Source organism: Amblyomma americanum, chromosome 2 (genome assembly GCF_052857255.1).
Source record: "Amblyomma americanum isolate KBUSLIRL-KWMA chromosome 2, ASM5285725v1, whole genome shotgun sequence".
Taxonomy (NCBI): Eukaryota; Metazoa; Arthropoda; class Arachnida; order Ixodida; family Ixodidae; genus Amblyomma; species Amblyomma americanum.
Genome location: NC_135498.1, coordinates 203,690,263 through 203,711,832, shown reverse-complemented (window position 1 = coordinate 203,711,832; position 21,570 = coordinate 203,690,263). Strand labels below are relative to the sequence as shown.

General features: G+C 51.4%; 1 protein-coding gene across 1 annotated transcript in view; it reads left to right on the top strand.

The window, feature by feature from the left end:
* LOC144119413 (uncharacterized) overlaps positions 1-21,570 on the top strand; it is a 599,791-nt gene that overhangs the window by 531,718 nt on the left and 46,503 nt on the right. The gene's annotated exons all lie outside the window — the stretch shown is intronic.

Here is a 21,570-nt window from a genome sequence, read left to right as displayed (position 1 = left end):
CAACAAAAAAAATATTCACAAATGAAAAATGTCTAAACGACGGCACAGAGCAGTGTCGGTGTGACAACTTACGTACTCTATAAACGACTTAACTCTACACACTCGACACACGTAGCGAAACCGGAAAACGTTCACACAGAACAGACTGTTTGAAGCAGTAGTACATATATACAACGCATCACGCAAGACAACGCTGTAAGTTCCCACATGACATTCATGAGGCACGAATCGAATACTTAAGTGATCATGGTCATTAGAAACAAGTTTTGTGGTGGGAAGAATGCACACATGCACGGACTCACGCACCCGCGCACGTGTCTAACACGACAGTCATAGCAGTCGACACAGTTCGAAGAGTCAGAACCGAATGACAAACAGGAACCCTCGCAGTACAAGTCAAAATTCAGAGAGGCTGTCATAGGTTCACTTCCGTTCCAATTACATCCTATTTCAAGCGAACATTGCACCAGTGCAGCATGCGGTACAAGAAGCAAGCAGCATGCTTTGAAGAAGCTGAAAAAGACGGCCAGTTTCTATATTTAGAAGCATTAACTTATCAGTAAGACCTTCAAACAGCTCTGTTTCGCACCATAGACACACCAAATGCAGGTACTCTTGGTGGCGGCAAATACCTTCTGCCGACGGAAACATCTCAGTTATGACATGACAAAGAGAACGCCGGCGCCTTCGGCGTGGCTTTGTCTGTTCATCATCACATGAACAAACAGGGTTTACTCCACACACTGGCACATTTTTAGTTCTTCGAGAGCTCGGTAGCACACTTGTCTCCTGCACATGGTCGGAGCTGCTGTAGCTGTTCGTTGTAGCACTCTTTTCAGGAATTGCCTTGAGTTGGGCCTGCAGTGTAGCTAAGAAGCAAGCTCTGCTTCAGTGTTTACAACCATTCCGCATCTTAGCAAGTATCAACTACCCACTATGCAGCTACCTACTATCCTTTCACGGGGATAAGTCCATCTTAGTCATCTGCGCATGACACACAATTATTGTTTTGCATTTCGGCAATTCTACGATACTGGTCATTCATACCTGTTGTTTACACCCACATTAATCAGGTTCATAATGAGAGAAGCAGCAATACATCGAAATTAGTTTTTATTTTAAAGGAGGAAGTAGAGAAAGGCTTAGAAACTACCTAAATCATGCAAGCTCCAGCGCCAGGTACATTGGCTAAAGGTCCGGCGAAAACATGAAAGCAACCTTGCCTTGTAGACTGAGAGACCTGAGATGTCGTCGCAAGCAAAACTTTAATCAGCCAAGGTATAAAAGGTACCAAATATTCGACATTCTGCTCCTCCGCAGTGGCAGCCTTATCTCTTCAAAGGTTTTTCCTCGCGATCAACTCCACCCGCCTCGTTTTCAAGAGAATGCGATGTATGAGTATTCGTGAAGTCGACCAATTCAAACACAGACCAGCAGCTATCGAAAACGAGGAGAGAGTACTCTGCGAATGCCTTTAGAGCACCAGCATCACATCTGAGATCGGGAGACGCTCGTGCGAAAGTAATCTGCTCGATGTCCGGCACGCGAATATTGTCAGCCCCAATCAGAAACCAAATATTGTTTGCGTGACGAATGGCTTTTTGCATGAAACAGTTGTTCATCAAAACTAACCTCGCCGTTGTATGTTCTTCGGCCATCGTCTTCACGCAAGGTACAGGGTCCGTCGAACGTTCCTAGGCCATAGGGTCTGCTTTTTAGCAGTATAGTCGTGCAGTTACGACTTTTCCGAAGCTCAGTATGTCTGTAGAGGGCAGTAGAAGTATAGTTCTAACCTGTGAGAACTTTGATAATTTATCGGCACCATGAGTACCAGGATGTACCGAACTGGGCGGCTTTCCCATACTACGGGCGGCTGTCCATACTACGGAATCGGGGCTGGGCCCCGGGTTGGCAGCCCCTGCCTCGGGGGCCACGTTCTAGACGAGGATGGAGGTCGCGAAATCGTGCTTCTTCTGCATACGGGCCGACCGTCGTCAGCTCGGCCTGTCGCTGCTCCTGGAGCCACCGCCGGCGCAGCTGCGTGCGAGAAGGAGGGGGGGGGGGGGGGACGAGGTTCGGTGGCTTGCTCCCCGGTCGCGGGAAGCCAGTACGACTCTCTGCGCCGCTCTGTGGCCTGCGCTGAAGCCCTCGAGGGTATTAAATCAGGGCAGCTAGCGGGGGTTCAGTCCCTCCGAGCAGGCTTCTTGTAAATAGGAACGACACCTCCTTGTATATCTACACGGGCCGAGTCAGCATGTCCTCCTGCGCCAGGCGACTTCATGGTCAGCATGGTTCACATTCGGTGATCTCGCAGAGTTCTGATATTGTCACGTCGGAGCAAAGATTTTCTTGCATTAGGCCTGTTCCTGCGCGAATTATCGCGTCTGGCGTTCCGCCATTACCGCTCGATCTTGAGCTCTTTAGGCAGCCGACGCTACCGGAGTAATCGTGTGCGTGATCTCATGCTTTGCGCGTTGTACGGTTCCCCAAGCGAGTTCGCTGGCTTCAGGTATTACAGCGACACCTGTAGAGATTTATCAGTGCTTAGCTCTCCACTGCGCAGTCCTTCGTGGGAGGCGTTTCTGCTTGCACAGCAAGTTCCCTCTGGAAGTACTGTTTCAGCTCGCTCACTGACTGGGTTGACTTGTTCGGCCCAACCTCTGGTCTTTCAGCCGGCAGTTTCCTCGCGAAAGCTTCTGAGCAATGAGGAAAGGTCCCATTTATCTCGGCCCCACACCGGCCACGAACCCCACGGTGGCGTCTCTCGATTCGTAATTGCGCTTGAGAACTAGGTCTTAGCTACACGTCTAACTTGCGCTGGCCTTCTCCTGGCCTTCTCGGTTCGCCTCCTTAATGGCATTTGCCGAAGCTCGCTTAATCGCCTTGCGCGGTCGACGTCATCTGCCGTGACTGCATGAACATCACCGACTCTGAGGTCAAACTTTTGTCCGTAGGTGTGCTCAGCTCCTTTCCAAACATGTGAATGCAGGGCGTCAAGCCCGTGGAGTGATTTGGACTTGTGCACGGAGTGAACAAGGTGGCTTCCAAATGCACATACTATTCATCGTACGATCTCGCATATGGGCCCAGAAGCGGATTGATACCTTGATTTCGCGGTTGCTCACATTTTACTGTGGACAGTAGCAGGCGGTTTTCTGCTGCCGGACTGACATTTCTGTCCTTAGCAGTGAAATGCATGGCATTGGCAGTGATCAGCCTCTCGGGAGAGCATTAACAGCTAAACACTTCTGATAGCTATGCCGGGATCTCCCAGGCAGTCGCTTGTCCTCAGAGGGGCATACAGCTACCCCGCTGACTCCCCCTCAACCTGGCTAGCTAGTTGATTCGAGTGACCGGCGCGCGTGACAGTGCGTCTACGACTGCACTTGTTGTCCCTTTACGTCAGCGCTCTTCAAACACGAAGCGTTGAATTGTCAGCGCCAATCGCGCTCACGCATGTGTTTCAGCCAGGTCAAGACTCCTATACCCAGATCTGGAACCTCCGGAGTGAGTTGGTGATGGCCAAGCATTCCTTTTTCCGTCGCTGAGTAATTACGTTCTGCCGACGTCATAGCGCTGCTCTCAAATTTCACAGGCTAATTCGAGAGCTTATCATTCTGTGCTCGCTACAGAGCACCATTCCGAGAAACTAAACATTTGCACGATGCCACGGTGAGCTCAGTGTATGAAGGCTGTTTCATTTTTTTTTATCTCCATGGGGGCTCTTCCACGTCCACTTCCCGTGAAGGATTTCATAATTCTTAAGATTTCCGTCTGTAACAATACTAACAGCTCCCTCTCTGCTATTCCATGTGCTTACGCCACAGTCTCATACTCCCTGGTGTGCAGCCTGCTTCTTCCGTAACGATGGCACTGAAGTCGCCGAACAGTCCTCAGAGAAGCTGTCTACGATCTGGTCATCATAGCTAGATGTAGGCGCATGGGCCTGCACCACCTTCAGTTTGTATCTTTTACTAAGCCTGACTAAAATAGCTGCCACTCTCTCGCCAGTACTGTGGTACCGTCCGCCAACTGGCGGGAAGCACTTGCCGCAACTGATGTCGTTGACGCAGTTAGTGCACCTGGCCTGCCTGCATGCGCAAGAGTCGAAAAGGGCGAGAATTAGCCGGCGACAACTAGCGATGGCTCGCCAAGTAGCCCAGGATTTTATGGCTTGATGGTCGTAGGCTAACCGAATCTGCTGAAGTGTCTGAAGCGGAACAAGGGTGTTTGGAAGCCATTGCCACATGGCTTGGGCGGGCCGAGTGTTCCCGGCATGTAACCACTTGCGCCAGCCGGATCTGTGGGAGTGCTTGAAGACACGTTCAGCAAAACGCAATTCCTGTAGTCACAGCCGTCTTGCTGCTCCAGTTTTCACGAGGAACTAATTTCGCAATATTTTGGATGCTAAATAACCGTGCCTGCGGCTGGCTCCATGCACTGCCCCCGGTGAACACCGCAGCACCGTTTCTGCGGTGTTTTGATGTGGCCAGGTAACAGGCGCTGGAAAACTCCGGAACCTCGCCGCACACATTGGCCAATGTCATGAGATCGGACAGCCCTTAACACGGAGAGTGGTCATGTTGTTTCTCATGAGCTGGCACCCCCACTGGAGCTCTCCAGTGGTCTCACGTTGCTGCGCCAAAATGTGGGCTTTCTGCCGAGGTTGGACCGTGCACTCAGAGCCAACACCACTTTGTCAGCTCGAACCACAGCCATGGCCACTGGAAACACTACATCGAGGAATAGGTCAAAGTCAAAACCGTTCATTGCGAGTTGTGTCGTTCGTGCGCAAGCAGCAGGCTGCAGCTGGCAGGCAGTGGTCAGACAGAAAAATAACTGTGTCACCTGGGCCGCAAAGTGGTTGTCGCCTCCATCCGCTGCGTCCAACGTCTTCCTTTCAACTCCCCCGCTGCCTGCACCATCCGCGTGGCCACCGAAGACTACAGGGGCAAATATGGTCGCCCACGTGATCATTCGGGCGCCTCTTCCAGGTTTCCTCCGCTATCGACCGTAGGGGACCGGGAGGGGAAGGGCCGCTGTAGGCCACGAGAGATAGAGAGAGAGATGCATCTGGCAGGCGAGGGGTAAATACGATCCCCGCAAAGTATATTGTGACGTTTCTGTACACATTCGAAGCGGAACCACACATGTGGGCCGAAAGCGCGGAGAAGTTCTGCGAGTCGTCGAACTATTGGTTCTACTAATAGTAATGAAGCAGAATATATGTGCGTAAGTCGTGTGAACCATCATATTGTTACGTGCTTTGCACGCACGGGGGTTTATTCAAAGAGGGGACCGGTCGAAGCAGGATGGAAGCAGGAAGCCTAGCAGCGTCCTTCAGCTCTCTCTTTTTCTTCCTCTTTCTCCGCGGGTCAGTCCTTCATCTTCTGCTTCTTCCGTCGAGGTTCTGTGGAAGCACGTTACATTTCCCTCCTCGCAGACGATGCCCGTCGGGCGAGTTAAACAGACCGTCTGGGATGGAATCGCTTGAGGCGGGCTACATGCACCACCTGAGATTGGCGTGACCGTCGACCACTAGCAGTTAGTCGTGCTATAACGTAATTAACGTCACTTATGCACTCCAACACAACAAATGGTCCAGTGTAGTGGGATAGCAGTTTCTGACACAGACCACGCTTGCGTAGAGGGGTCCACAACCACACAATGTCACCAGGAACATAAGAAACTTCTTGGTGTTGGACGTCGTAGCGGTTCTTGGAACGCTCTTGCGAAGATAAAATTCGAACGCGGGCAAGCTGGCGAGCTTCTTCAGCTCTGCAGAGTGTGGTCGCAAGAGAAGGTTCATCGTGGATGAAAAATGGTAGCATGGTGTCAAGGCCGCAGCGAGGCGAGCGAGCATAGAGCAGGTAAAAGGGGCTGTAGCCAGTTGTCTCATGTTGCGCGGTGTTGTACGCATGAGTGATGAACGGGAGTACGCCATCCCAGTCCTTATGATCTGCAGCGACGTACATGGCAAGCATGGTGGTGAGCGTACGATTAGTGCGTTCTACCACACCGTTCGTTTGGGGATGATATGGCGTGGAGTGGCGAAAACTGCAGCTGCTGAGGCGGAGAAGTTCTTCAACAACGTCCGCTGTAAATTGACGTCCACGGTCGCTAATGAGAACTGCAGGAGGGCCGTGCCGAAGAATGACGAATCGAAGTAAGAAGTTAGATACTTCAGACGCAGTAGCAACTGGTATCGCGGCTGTCTCACAATAACGGGTTAAGTGGTCTACGCACACAAGAATCCATCGATTTCCTTTAGAGGATCGTGGGAAAGGTCCAAGGAGGTCAATGCCAACTTGCTCAAACAGGGCTGTTGGAGGTGTGATTGGCCGCAATTTGCCCGGTGGACTTGAAGTCGGCAGCTTAAAGCGCTGGCATTGCACACAGCTGGCTACATAGTGCTGGATGGTTGAACGCATGTTAGGCCAGTAAAATCGTTGTTGTGTGCGGTGGAGTGTGCGTGTCACTCCCAAGTGCCCAGACGTGGCGTCGTCGTGCATCATTTCAAGAACTGTGATGCGTAGGCTTTCGGGTACGACAAGAAGCATGCGTGCTCCTCCAGAAGCGAAATTCTTCTTATAAAGCAAACCGTCGCGAATGCAAAAAGTATTCTTTACAGAATCTTGAGCGGCATCAAACAAAGAGGTTAATGTTTGGTCCTTGCGTTGCTCAGTTCGAAAAACTTGAAGATCGGGGAAGGCTTGTGAAAGTGACGACAAGTATTCATCAAAGTTGTCTGCGTCGTCCTCAGTCGTTAGAAGCGGCAAACGGGAAAGACAATCGGCATCTGAGTGTTTACGGCCGCTTTTATGCACAACAGTGAAATTAAATTCTTGTAGGCGCAAAGCCCATCGAGCAAGCCGGCCACAGGGGTCACGAAGACTCACTAACCAGCAAAGCGAGTGGTGGTCGGTCACGACGGTGAAAGCATTCCCGTACAGATAGGAGCGGAAGCGCTGTACAGCGAAAACAACGGCGAGACATTCTTGCTCAGTAACCGTGTAATTTCTTTCGCTCTTACTCAGCGAACGGCTGGCATATGCTACCACGTGCTGATCGTGACCATGGCGTTGTATAAGTACAGCGCCGATACCGATACCACTTGCATCAGTGTGCACTTCAATTGGTGCAGATGGGCAGAAGTGGCGTAGGATGGGGCCCGAGGTCAAAATAAATTTCAGATGCCGGAAAGCTGCGTCACATTCGCTGGTCCAATTGAACGGTGCATCTTTATGCAGCAAACACGTGAGTGGGTAAGCGATGTCCGCAAACCTAGCTATAAAGCGTCGAAAGTACGAGCAGAGCCCTAAAAAACTCTGCAGCTCTTTCACTGATTGAGGCACCGTAAAACTTTTGACAGCTTCAATTTTCTTTGGATCTGGTCGAACACCTTCTTTATCAACTAAATGACCAAGAACAATTGTTTCACGGTTCCCAAAATGACATTTCTTGGAATTGAGGATAAGGCCAGCTCGTTCCATGCAATCAAGCACAATATCCAGACGGCGGTTGTGCTCACTAAACGTTTTGCCAAAAATTACAACGTCGTCCAGATAACATAAACAAATTTGCCACTTGAGGCCACGCAGGATTGTATCCATGAACCGCTCGAATGTTGCAGGTGCATTACATAATCCGAAAGGCATAACGTTGAACTCGTAAAGTCCGTCTGGTGTAATGAATGCCGTTTTTTCCCTATCTGCAGCGTGTACGGGGATTTGCCAGTAGCCGGATCTCAAATCAATAGAAGAAAAGTATGAAGCGGAGTGCAGACAATCAATTGCGTCATATATACGTGGAAGCGGGTAGACGTCCTTCTTCGTGGCCGTATTTAAGCGACGGGAGTCAACACAGAACCTCCATGTGCCATCTTTTTTCTTAACAAGGATAACTGGAGCCGCCCAAGGACTGGAGGATTCTCGAATTATGCCTCGCTTTAGCATCTCTTGAACTTGGTCATCTATTAACTTACGTTCAGTGGCTGAGACTCGATAGGGCTTCTGGCGTATAGGAGGTGCGGAGCCGGTGTTGATCGTGTGATGAATACGACTGGTAGGCGGTGGTGTTGAATCGTCTTTGGCAAAGTCGAACACGAACACGTGTTTCAGAAGGAGTTCCACTAGAGTGCGACGCTCGGTTGGGGAAAGAGCCTGATTAATCATAGCCTTAACTTGGGTCTCCATATCTCTTTTCACGTGCTGCTCACTGACAGAGTTGGTTAACGCCGCGACGAAACCTGACACACCTTCCTCGAAACGGGCGAGTTTGAGGCCCCGGGGCAACACAGCTGGCTCTTCAGAGTGGTTCAGTGTCCACAGCTCGGTACGGCCTCTCACCACGGGAACGACGCAACGAGGCACGACGATACTCTTCTTAGAGCAGGCGAGTGTCGTAGGCTCTACCACAGCTTCAAAAGATTCGCACTGATTGTGAATAGAGGAAACCCGCACGAATGCTGCAGAGAAAGCTGGTACAATAGTATCTTCTTCCACCGCAAATGCTCCAAAATCCGGTGTCGAGTTATCCACAAGAGCTGAAAGTAACGAAGAATTCAAAGCAACTTCTCCCGTACGACAGTCTAAAGTTGCACCACACTCTTGCAGAAAATCAATCCCAATAATCACATCATGCGTTGACCGTGGTAGCACTGCGAATTCTGTTCTAAACGTTAGACCACCAATAACAACATCCGAAGCACACACACCAAGTGGAACCAAAGGTTCACCACCGACACCACGGAATAACGCTGCACGGTCACCACTAAACATCACTTTCCTACCTAAACGATTCTTAAACCTCAAACTCATAACGGATACGGTAGCACCAGTGTCCACAAGAGCCATTGTTTTCACACCATCAATAAACACTTCCAGTTTGTTCTTCAACATAAACACGGGCAGAGGTAGATTGGACGTCATCGACTCGCCGGCGGCCTCACCTCCATCGGCCGCGCCTCCTAGTTTCCCGGAGGCGGAGGGGATGCACGACGTCGAGGAGAAGGTGACCGCCGTTGGCGCTGAGGTGGCGGCGTCACACTGCGGTCAGATGCGGGTGATGAACTCCGCAAATTGCTCGGACGGTACGGGTCCCAAGCGGACGTTGGGGGTCTCTGCTGCGCGGTGTGCAGTTGCCCGTAAGTATTCGCCGGGGGTTGGCAGTCTTGAGAAGTTGGGAAACGACGGCGGCAATATCTAGCGATATGCCCTGCAATGCCACACCGGTAGCACAAAGGTTGAGAGCGCCAGCGACCGCCATAAGAGTCCTGGCGAACAAAGTCGCGACGTTGGCTGAAGCCAGGATCTCGCTGCTGACGAACCACGTCTTCTGGGTAGGTGGGCCTCCTTTCTGTCGGCTGGTGGCGATAACGTTGGGCAATGTTCCGATCGTCCATGGGCAAAGTGCCGTTGGGTGGAGCCCACGGAGTCGACAGGGCGGCAACATCTTCCTCCGGTGCAGAACTGTGCCGCAGATATTGTGTGTGGCAGAAGGTATCCCGGGATCTGGACAATTCCTCGCGCACAATCTCTCGAATCATATCAGCCATAGAATTTGGAGAACTGGCTTCAACACTGGCTATAGAGGTGACATTGGCCAATCTTCCGAATTTAGGGGTGATTCGACGCAGCTTAAGAGCTTCAAATGTTCTGCAATGTTCTATAACGTCAGCGGTGGTGCTCAGGCTCTCTTTGCTAATCAGGAAATTGTAAACATCTTCCGCAATTCCTTTTAGAAGGTGGCCGACTTTGTCTTCTTCAAGCATTCTGGAGTTAACTAGCTTGCATAACTTTAAGATGGCTTCGATGTATGCCGTGCAAGTTTCTCCGGGTACTTGCGCGCGGTGAAGCAATGTCTGTTCCGCACGCTTCTTCTTTGCCGATTCATCCCCAAAATTTTTCTTTATCTCGGTCGTAAAGGTAGCCCATGAACTCAGTGTATCCTCATGATTGTCGAACCAGTCAAGGGCAGTGGCGGCAAGGAAAAACACAACGTTAGCCAGTTTAGTAGCAGCGTTCCATCGATTGTATTTGCTCACCCGCTCGTAGTGTTTCAGCCACTCGTCAACGTCCTCTTCAGGTTTTCCAAAAAATGTGCGGGGCTCTCGATAATGTGGCCAGTTGTTCGCTGTGGATAGCCCGGGTTGCTCAGCATTGTCGTCTCCAGGCATGTCCGATGGCAGTGGTGGGAAGCCTGCGAGTCTACGGCTCCTTCGGTAGATGGAATGCTCCGTGGTCGATACCCGGCACCTCTCACCAACCTGTTACGTGCTTTGCACGCACGGGGGTTTATTCAAAGAGGGGACCGGTCGAAGCAGGATGGAAGCAGGAAGCCTAGCAGCGTCCTTCAGCTCTCTCTTTTTCTTCCTCTTTCTCCGCGGGTCAGTCCTTCATCTTCTGCTTCTTCCGTCGAGGTTCTGTGGAAGCACGTTACAATATGTTAGGTGTCTGCAGTACATTCAAGATATTTGTTGTAGCGGGAACAGCTGAAGAGTTAGGCTTATCGGTGTTAGTACCTATTGCCTCTGCAAGAGGCTGGGCAACGACGAGGACTCCTTGCTTTTCATTCCCGTGGTATCTAACGTTCCTTCTGGCATCTGGTATGCCAGTTTATATGGTCAGGAGCGAAATTCAGAGAGCACTACGGGCGGTGATGAATTCTAGCGCTTCGATTTGTGCCGTTAGGGCTCTTAGCAGCTCATTCGACGTTGCCGTTGCAGATGAGATTTCCTCTCAAATCGTTAAAAATTCGTGAGTACCTGAGAACGATGCGTATAGATCCGCTTCCCACCGCCTTATCAAGACCGAGTGTCTGCCATTGATGAAGGGTCACTTATTGTGGTCTCAGATTAGGTCATGGGTTTAATGCGCCACTTGTGAAAAGAAATCGAAACTAGGGAAACTGATTCAGCGTCCCAGCAAAGCGACGTTCTCAGAAGCGCAGTTCGCTCCTCTTCTTAGGATGATCTCGCATCGCTTCCTTGTTGAACTACGGCGGGACTCGAATGTGTTCCACATATTACATGTGACCTTAAAGCGGTCAGGAGGAAGCTAGTTGTACGTACTATGAGAGAAGAAGGGCATTGGCATTACTAACAGAGAGGGAATAGTTAAAGAAGCCAAGTTCGACGCAAACCTATTCTGTACCCAATATATTCGGGGTGCGAATGTTAGACGCAGTCATGTAGAGAATATGGCTATCCTATGGCTGACAAAATTAAAGCCCCGCCGACAAAGCAATGGGGTAAAGTATGTATACTTTACAACATTGCTTTGTCTGCGGGCTTTCATTACTTCTTATTTTGTTATCCGTAGGATAGCCGAATTCTCCCCATCACTGCGTTCATCCTCACCTCGATTATATATTGTAATAAGGAACGTCTTCCAAAGCACAGCGTCGCGAACAACCGGCGGTACAGTCCAGACACAGACCAGAGGCAGCGTTCAGTCCAGAGCACGCACGAGGGACCGAGCGTTCAACGCTCGAGCTACGGAGCGTTCGGCGCTTCTCGTCGTCTTCTTTGTTAAGCGCCAACCTCTGAAGATTCCAAAGCCGAAACAATTCCCCCCGGGCAAAAGGGCGCCATCATGGCGGCCTAGTGCGATGTGACGATGGCGGGGTCGTAGTATGGTTTGAGGCGGGTCTTGTGGACAATGGCGCGGCCTCGGCGACGATGATCACGGGATGGCGTAAGGGGTTCGATGAGGTAATTGACGGGGATGTCTGCTCAAGAATACGGTAGAGTCCCTGGTACTTGCTAAAAAGTTTAGAGGAAAGGCCGGGACCTGAGGAGGGTACCCAGTTCCAGATTAAAGCATCAGGAAGGTAAGCGGGACGAAGTGCAAGAGTATCACGGATCCTTTTCTGCTGCTGCTGCGCGTGAGAAATGAAGTATAGGGCAAGCTGCCGGCATTCTTCGGCATAAGTTGCGGCTTGAGAAAGAGTTGTAAATATGGAAGCATCAGGGCGGTAAGGTAGAATGTGTCCATTGTGCAAAAAGGCTCACGGTCATACAGGAGAAAGTACGGAGAGAATCCGGTCTTGGCTTGAGCAGCGGAGTTATAAGCGTACGTGACAAAAGGGAGAACGCGGTCCCAGTTACAATGGTCGGAAGCAACATACATGGCCGGCATGTCTCCGAGGGTGTGGTTAAAACGCTCAAACATGCCATTTGTCCGGGGATCATAGGCGGAGCTGGTGCGGTGAACGACGTTGCAATCCTGAAGGAGAGCTTCTACAGCTTCAGAGAGGAAGGCCGGACCTCTATCACTGAGCAGCTCTCTGGGCGCACCATGGCAAAAAATGATGCGATGGTGAATGAAGGATGCAATGTCATGGGCTGTGGCGGATGGTAAAGGCTACGTTTCAGCGTAGCGTGTAAGGTGGTAGATGGCAACGATGATCCAGCGGTTCCCGATTGATGTCCTCGGAAGAGGCCCGTAGAGGTCGATGCCAACACGCTCGAAAGCCGGTGCTGGGAAAGGCAGCGGCTGCATAGGAGTGGCTGGTCGGCGAGGTGGATGTTTGCGTCGCTGGCATGCGGTGCAGGACTGAACGAACTGGCGGTCATAGCAGGCCACCCCATGCTTGTAGTACCGCTGTCGTAGACGGGTGAAGCTTTTCAAGAGTCCGGCATGGGCACACTGGGGATCATCGTGGTAGGAAGAGCAAATGAAGGAGCGCAGATGTGTCGGAATGACGCGAAGCCACTTGCGACCATCCGGGAGATAGCTGCGGTGGTAAAGAAGCTCGTCTCGGATGGCGAAATGGTGGGACTGACGGCGGAGAGCAAGGGAAGAAGGTCTAGACGGTTGGCCAGATAAGAGATCTAAGAAGCAAGTGATACACGGGTCCTTGCGTTGCTCGGAAGTCATATCAGCGGACCCACACCGAAGTCACAGAAGGCAGGGCGGATACACAAGGCACTGCCTCAGATGGTAGAGGGTAACGTGAGAGTGCATCAGCATCCGCATGTTTGCGGCCGGAACGATAGATAACGCGAATGTCGTACTCTTGGACTCGCAGAGCCCAGCGCGTCAGTGGACTAGAGGAATCTTTCAAAGAGGACAACCAGCAGAGGGCGTGGTGATCGGTGACAACGTCAAAAAGGCGCCCGTACAGGTAGGGGCGAAATTTGACGATAGCCCAAGGGTTGGCTTAACACTCATTATCGGTGACAGAATAGTTGGCTTCAGCTTTTGTGAGTGTCCGGCTAGCGTAAGCGACAACGTACTCGTCAAAGCCTTGCTTGCGCTGAGCGAATACTGCACCGAGGCCAACGCCACTAGCATCGGTGTGGAGTTCCGTCGGAGAACGAGGGCCGAAGTGACGCAGAATTGGTGGAGTGTTTAGGAGGCGACGGAGCGTCGTAAACGCTTCATCACAGGCTGGCGACCAGGCCGAAAGGTCGTGGCTGGAAAGGAGCTTGATCAGAGGGTAATGATAGTGGCAAAATTGCGGACAAAGTGGCGGAAGTAGCAACAGAGGCCGACGAAGCTGCGGAGTTCTTTTACAGAAATGGGCTTCAGGAATTCGGCCACAGCTCGCAACTTGGCCGGGTCCGGGAGAACGCCATCTTTTGACACGACATGTCCGAGAATAGTGAGCTTTCGAGCTCCGAAGCGGCACTCTTTCAAATTGAGTTGGAGGCCAGCGTCGGCCAGGCAGCCAAGAACAGTCTCAAGGCGCTGGAGGTGAGACCAAAAGTCCGGGGAAATGATCACAACGTCGTCTAGATAACAAAAACATGTGTACCATTTGAGCCCTCGAAGTATGTTGTCCATCATGCGCTCGAATGTGGCGGGTGCATTTCCGAGGCCAAAAGGTCATGACATTACATTCATAGAGCCCGTCGGGTGTGACGAATGCCGTTTTTGGGCGATCGGCCTCCGCCATCGGCACCTGCCAGTAACCGGAGCGCAAGTCCAATAAAGAAAAGAACTCAAGAGCCCTGCAAGCAATCGAGGGCATCGTCGATAAAGGGGAGAGGGTAAACGTCCTTGCGTGTAATCTTGTTCAGACGACGGTAGTCCACTCAGAACCGGACGGAACCGTCTTTTTTCTTGACTAGGACCACTGGCGATGCCCACAGGCTGTGCGACGGCTGTATCACGTGGCACCTGAGCATGTCGGTCACCTGCTCGTCAATGAGGCGGCGCTCAGCGGCTGACACGCGGTAAGGACGTTGGCGCAAAGGAGCATGGGGTCCAGTTTCAAAACCGTGGGTGACGGTGGTGGTGCGGCCCAGGGAAGGTGCTTATAGACAAACGAATGAAGTTCTGAAAGGCGCAAAAGTCACACACACAGGAAAAAAGGGGGATGACGCAAAGAGCGCCTAATACCAACTGACTTTATTGCGGAAACACCCTCTTTTATAAGCCAAGACATATCAACCCCGAACAGGAAGCAGGAAAACACATAATCATGGTTTGAATTCACATTTCGAAACACAATCGGCCGAAAAGAAAAAGCCACAAGAACAAACAAAAAACCCCAGAATCTAGAACTACACATGGCCGTCTAAGAAACCCAGCTCCTGGCGGCAGAGTTTAATCGATGAAGTGCTAATGCACGTGGACCCAGCTTTCTGTATATGATAGGCTTCGATAATCTCTCTTTCAAATCGCTCCCTGCCTTTGCCGATAAACGTTGCCTGTTCCAACACCGGTCCGCAATCTCTGCATTCCCTACAGTGATCTGGCAGGTTGCCCCTGTCATTGTTTTTAATTGTTCTTCTGTGCTCGCTAGCTCTCTCGTTGAAACACCGGCCAGTCTGGCCGATGTAAGCAGATCCACAGCTGAGCGGTATGCGATATATGACTTCGGACTTGCAATCGGTGAACCGTATCTGATGTTTGATAGCGCATCTTCGGGGTCGTCTGTTCATCATGGAGCAAATATTTGCAAGCTTGGATGGTGCTGAAAACAACACATTTACACCATTTCAACCCCCTACCTTCTTGATGTTGTGCGCTATCTTATGCATGTATGGTATTACCACCGTAGACCTCTTGTCTTTCTGCTTGCTTTGCGTATCACCGCTAGAAGTGACCTTGATTCCTTGTAGCAGGGATTTAAATATCGCTGTTATCATCAGATACGGGTAGCCAGCGCTCCCCAGTCTCAGCAGCTGCTTGTCGAAGCCGGCCTGCACACAATGATCGCAGGATTTCGAGAGAGCTGCGTGTAGGCACGTGATGGCGATGCTCAGTTTAACCAGTTTGGAGTGGGCACTGCTGTGGGCAAGCTTGCAAAAATTTGCTCTATGATGAACAGATGACCCCGAAGGTGCGCTATCAAACATCAGATACGGTTCACCGATGGCAAGTCCGAAGTCATATATCGCATACCGCTCAGCTGTGGATCTGCTTACATCGGCCAGACTGGCCGGTGTTTCAACGAGAGAGCTAGCGAGCACAGAACAACAATTAAAAACAATGACAGGGGCATCCTGCCGGATCACTGTAGGGAATGCAGAGATTGCGGACCGGTGTTGGAACAAGCAACGTTTATCGGCAAAGGCAGGGAGCGATTTGAAAGAGAGATTATCGAAGCCTATCATATACAGAAAGCTGGGTCCACGTGCATTAGCACTTCATCGATTAAACTCTGCCGCCAGGAGCTGGGTTTCTTAGACGGCCATGTGCAGTTCTAGATTCTGGGGTTTTTTGTTTGTCCTTGTGGCTTTTTCTTTTCTGCCGATGGTGTTTCGAAATGTGAATCCAAACCATGATTATGTGTTTTCCTGCTTCCGGTTCGTGGTTGATATGTCTTGGCTTATAAGAGAGGGTGTTTCCGCAATAAACTCAGTTGGTAGTAGGCGCTCTTTGTGTCATCCCCCTTTTTTCCTGTGTGTGTGTCTTTTGCGCCTTTCAGAACTTCAATCATGAACCAACTAGCCCCAAAGCAAGTTCTTCTGAGAGAAACGAAGCTCGAAAACTCTGCAGAACGGCGACAAGCTGGTCTCGCTGGGTAGAGATCAGGGCGGCGTCGACGGAACGGCGAAAAATATCGACAGAAGACTGACTGGTGATGGGAACAGGCGTAATGACGCTGACGTGAAGGACGGCCGTGCTATCAACGAGGGGGTATGCTGAGGCGGAATCGAGAAAGGAGACAGTACCAAGCGATTGGCCACGGAGTAGAGTGGTTGAGGAGGAGAACGGCTTGGTCACATCAATGCGGCTAAAGCCACGAACAATTGTCAGTACGGCATGAGGCAGCAAAACAGACTTCTGGTCAGCGCATCGTAAAGAGGGGGTATAAATAACAGTTGCATCTGAGAGAGCAGCACAAGAAAGAGGCAACAGCATTGAAGAGAAAGGCGGAACGTCTGTGTCCTCTGAGACGACCGCCGTAGCGGCTGCAGCACCGGTTACGCCGAAGAAGGCGTCACTGTAGGGCGACAAGTCAAGCTGAGCACGGGCGCAGTCAATAACGACGTGATGTTAGGAGAGGAAATCCCAACCAAGGATAACGTCGTCACAAGAGCGGGCGAGGACGATGAACTCGATTGTGCAGGGAACGTTCTCTATGAGCAGGAGAGTGGTGCAGGCGGCTAACGGTCGCATGTCCTGAGCGTTGGCGGTGCGCAGAGAAACCGGAGGAAGAGGCGTCGTCACTTTTTTGAGTCTGCGACAGAGGGTGTGACTGAGAACGGAAGCGGCTGCGCCAGTGTTAACAAGGGCTTCGATGGCGACTCCCTCAAAGAAACACGGTAATAATATTGGCAGGCACAAGAACAGGTCTTGAGTGAGTCGCTGGTGACACAGTTTTTGCCCCCGGAACTGCGGTGGGTAGTTTCCGCGTGGACGGTGGGTTGGCGGCGGAGCATCGGAGAACGGGAACGGTGGGCAGGAGACGGCGAGCGGTGGGAGCGGGGATGGTAACTGGGAGAAGAATCTGGAGGCGGCTCGTGTGATACTGGCGAGGACGACGGCGAACTGCCGTACGTCGGCTGACGACTATAATCGCAGGGACGGTGGTCACGACTGCGACACAAACGAGCCACGTGGCCAGTGACGCCGCAGGCGTAGCAAATTGGGCGGATGTCTTGTGTGCGCCAAGGGTTGAGTCGCTGTGGCTGTGATCGGGGGCGGGCAACCGGACGGTAAGGTGGGGTTGCAGGTCGCTAGGGTTCTAACTGCCGGGTAGGTGGCCTATAGACAGGGGCAGCAGGTGAGGGCCGCGACCACACCACGGCATCGGCGTACGTCAGGGGAGCCGCGATCAGAGGTGACTGAGGAGGAGGTGGCCGGACTTCAGTGACCTGCTCCTCGATAACAATCTGTAAGTTGGGAGTGAGCGACGGCGCACGCGTAGGCGGGCAGGTAGACAAATTTAGATGGCGTGCGACTTCTCAAGCTGCCCAGCTTGAGATGTCAGCTTCGTGGTTTCGAAACCAGAGATTGGCTACGTCGCTCAAAGAAAAGATAACGTAGGTGAGCTTGACGGTATCGTTCCACTTACTGTATGCGCTTACGAGTTCATAGAAGGCCAACCAAACCTCCACATCCGTGTCATCTGTGCCGCTGAAGATGGCTGGGTCACGCTGGCGCGCGGCGCAGGAACAGTAGACAGCCGACGGAAGAGGTGAAGCGGTTTGGGTGACGGTTTCAGGCATTGCAGAGGCGGTAGGCAATGCGCTGGTGCCAAGCTCCATGGCGAGGGAATCGTTGGCATCTCCACCGCTTGTAATAAGGAACGTCTTCCAAAGCAAAGCGTCGTGAACAACCAGCGGTACAGTCCAGACACAGAGCAGAGGCAGCGTTCAATCCAGAGAACGCACGAAGGACCGAGCGTTCGGCGCTCGAGCTTCGGAGTATTCGGTGCTTATCGTCGTCTTATATATATATAATGCAGAAAAAGGGGCACACGAATGCAAACAGATTTATTAGCGACGAAATTTCTTTATCTGAGAAAACTTCTGTGAAGCATATATATATATATATATATATATTCGAGGGTAGCGCTAGTGAACACTCAAGGTTCGCTTACACCCAATGAACATAAATACCCACGAGAGCAGCAGATTGGACAGCCGTCGCCGTAGCTCAGTTGGTAAGAGCACCGGACGCGATATTCGGAGGTCGTGGGTTCGGATCCCTCCGGCGGCAAGGTTGTTTTTTCTGCTGCTTTATAAGTTTTTTTCTTTAAGCGATTTATTAATCTAAGTACTGTAATATCCCACTGATAAGCACAACACATAAAAAAAACAATCCCTATGCACCTTGGTTTCGGTGACTGTTCGCTCCCTTCATAAGTTTGACAAACGGGCCCCTCATTTCCTTTAAATTATCTCCTAATAGCTTAACGAGGGTCTCGGTTCTGGCAGTCTTGATGCCATACGTAGCTTAAGAGGGCTCTCGCAGTTTCCGCCCTCGCCGTTAGATGACGTTCCACGTCACGCCCGCGGTATTACAGGACGTGCTACGTCCGCCGCTATGGTCGAGGGTGGCGCTGGGGAACACTCTCAAGGTTCCCTTACACCCAATGAACATAAATACCCACGAGAGCAGCAGATTGGACAGCCGTCGCCGTAGCTCAGTTGGTAAGAGCACCGGACGCGATATTCGGAGGTCGTGGGTTCGGATCCCACCGGCGGCAAGGTTGTTTTTCTGCTGCTTTATAAGTTTTTTTCTTTAAGCGATTTATTAATCTAAATACTGTAATATCCCACTGATAAGCACAACACATAAAAAAACATTCCCCTATGCACCTTGGTTTCGGTGACTGTTGGCTCTCTTCATAAGTTTGTCAAACGGGCCCCTCATTTCCTTTAAATTATCTGCTAATATATATATATATATATATATATATATATATATATATGAAAAATTTCCTCGACTTCTGGTATCATAAGAAAAGAGTTGAAGTACACTTGAAGAAACTTATTCACCAACGGTTTCGAATGGTGGACCGTTCGAAACCGTTGGTGAATAAAAGTTTCTTTATGTGTACTTCAACTCTTTCTCTCTCTCTCTCTCTCTCTATATATATATATATATATATATATATATATATACATTGTAAGGGAAGACTTCATGGGAGACGTTTATTCTCACCCGCTGGCAGAGACGTGCTCCCGGCCAACAGCGCCAAGCGATGACGATGGGAATTTACAGATGAAAGAGAATGAAGTCGCAGCCAGAGAGGCGACGACAACGAAGGCGCATAAAGTGCTCACACTAACTACCCGCACGGTCAGAAGCGGCAGCCTGGCCGCGATCAGTCTGATGCAGAGGGCCGAACGAAAGGCTTCAGGCGGGAGACGTGGAATTTGACTGAGCACTAAGTAGGGACCAATGAAACGAGGCTGATACTGGTCGCAAAGACCAGGCCTCCGCAGAGAGGTAGAAAGCAAGACCTCGTTTCCAGGGTTGAACGAGACAACGCGGTGCGTCGTGTCGTAGTTACTCGTGCGATCTTCCTGGCAGGCTACAGTGTTAGGCGACCAAGGTGGCGGCATCGGGACAGGTGGGAGAGGAATTGCTCGGGGAGAGACAGTGAGGAGCTTGCAGGGGCCGAGAAGAAAAAGGTGTCGAGAAGGGTAGTGGGAGAACGGTCGTAAACGAGGAAAAACGGGGAGTAACCAGTGGTTCGTTGCAACGAGGAATTGTAGGCGAAAGTGACGAAAGGAAGGACTGCGTCCTAATTCCGGTGGTCAAGTTCGACGTACATAGCAATCATATCTCACAAGGTGCGATGGAACCACTCAGTAACACCGTTGGTCGGGGGTGGTAGCTGGACGTCATCTTGTGAAGTGTTGAAGAAGCTTGCAGAACTTCGGCAACAACGGTTGAAAGGAATGTCCGGCCGCGGTCACTAAGACGCACCTGAGGGGCGCCATGGCGTAGCACGATGGATTGGAGAAAGGAGGAGGCAACTCGAGCGCCGAGCCATCAGGCAAGGCTGCAGTCTCGGCGTTGCGTATCAGATGGTCGATGGCAGTGACTATCCATCGATTACCTCGTGCACAGAAAGGAAGCGAGCCATACAAGTCGATGTAGACGACGGTGAATGGGGTGGCGAGGCATGGTAGAGGCTACAGATGCCCAGTGGGAGGTGAAGACGGCTGTTTTCGGCGCTGGCAGAGCGGGCAAGATGCGTCATATTTAGCTACGCTGGAGGAAAGGCCAGGCGAAAAGAAACGGCTCTTGAAACGGTCATATGTTTTGTGAAAACCTTAGTGACCGGCTGTCGCGTCATCGTGGAGGGCCTCCAAAATACGGGAGCGAAGTGTACGTGGCACCACGGGAACCCAGCGGGTGCCATCGGGGCAGTAACGTAGCGGCAGAGCACATCATTTTCGAATTTGAACTGGTGAAGCTTCCGACGAAATCGAGCGGTAGGAAGGTAGGAAGCTCACGTGAGACGCTCGATTAAGAAGCCGCAATACGCATCGTTGCTTTGATCCAACGCAAGGTCGTTTCTACCGTCAGAGGCGACGCAGGGGAGGGCGGCGAGGTGCAGAAGAGCTTGCGACGATGAGGAGTCGCTGTGACAGGTGGGAGGTGGTGTTGAAGACCGACACGAAGGGTCCAGAAGAGGGCAACGAGAAAGGGCATCGGCGTCTCGGTGCGTTCGACCGGACATTTAGATGACGGCAAAACTGTATTCTTGGAGACCAAGAACTCAGCGGCCAAGGCGGCCAGTCAAATTTTTGAGGCTAGACAAGCAGCATAATGCGGGATGGTGCGTGATGACCGTGAAGTGGCTACCTTAAAGGTAGAGGCGGAATTTATGAACTGCCCAAACGACGGCAAGACATTCCTGCTCGGTGATAGTGTAGTTACGTTCCGGAGGTGGCAGAGTGCGGCTGGCGAACGCAATACCTCTTTCGCGAGAAGTAGCATCCCGCTGCAGAAGAACAGCACCAAGGCCGTGGCCGCTAGCGTCAGTGTGTAGAATGGTCGAAGCAGCATTGTAGAAGTGCCCAAGGACAGGGTCGGAGGTGAGAGCTTGTTTCAAGGCTTGAAAAGCACTTTCGCATTGCTCAGTCCAAACGAAAGCACTGTGAGCAGTGAGGAGCTGATGCGGTGGCGTGGCAACGGTAGTAAAATTTCGCATAAAGCGGCGAAAATAAGAGAACAGACCGAGGTAACTGCGTAGTTCTTTAGTCTGCTTGGGACGGCAAAAGTTGAGGACAGCGGCAAGCTTGTCAGGGTCGGGTCGAATGCCGTCCTTGCTGAGGAGGTGGCCCAGAATTTCCTTCCTGGCGACATCACACTTTTTCGTACTGAGTTGAAGGCCAGCAGAAGCGAGGCGAGTGAGCACTTCATCGAGGCGGCGTAAGTTTTGACGAAAAGTTGAAGACAAAATAACAATGTCGTCCAGACAGCATAAGCAGGTATTCCATTTCAGGCCGGGAAGGAGTGTATCAATCATGCGTTGAAAAGTAGCAGGAGCGTTACTTAGTCCAAATTGCATAACATTAAATTCGTAAATGTCGCCGGGAGTTGTGAACGTGGTCTTTTCCTTGTCTCATTCATGCATAGCAATCTGCCAGTAACCGAAACTAAGGTCCAGGGTGGAAAAGTATTCAGCTCCCTGAAGAGACCCGAG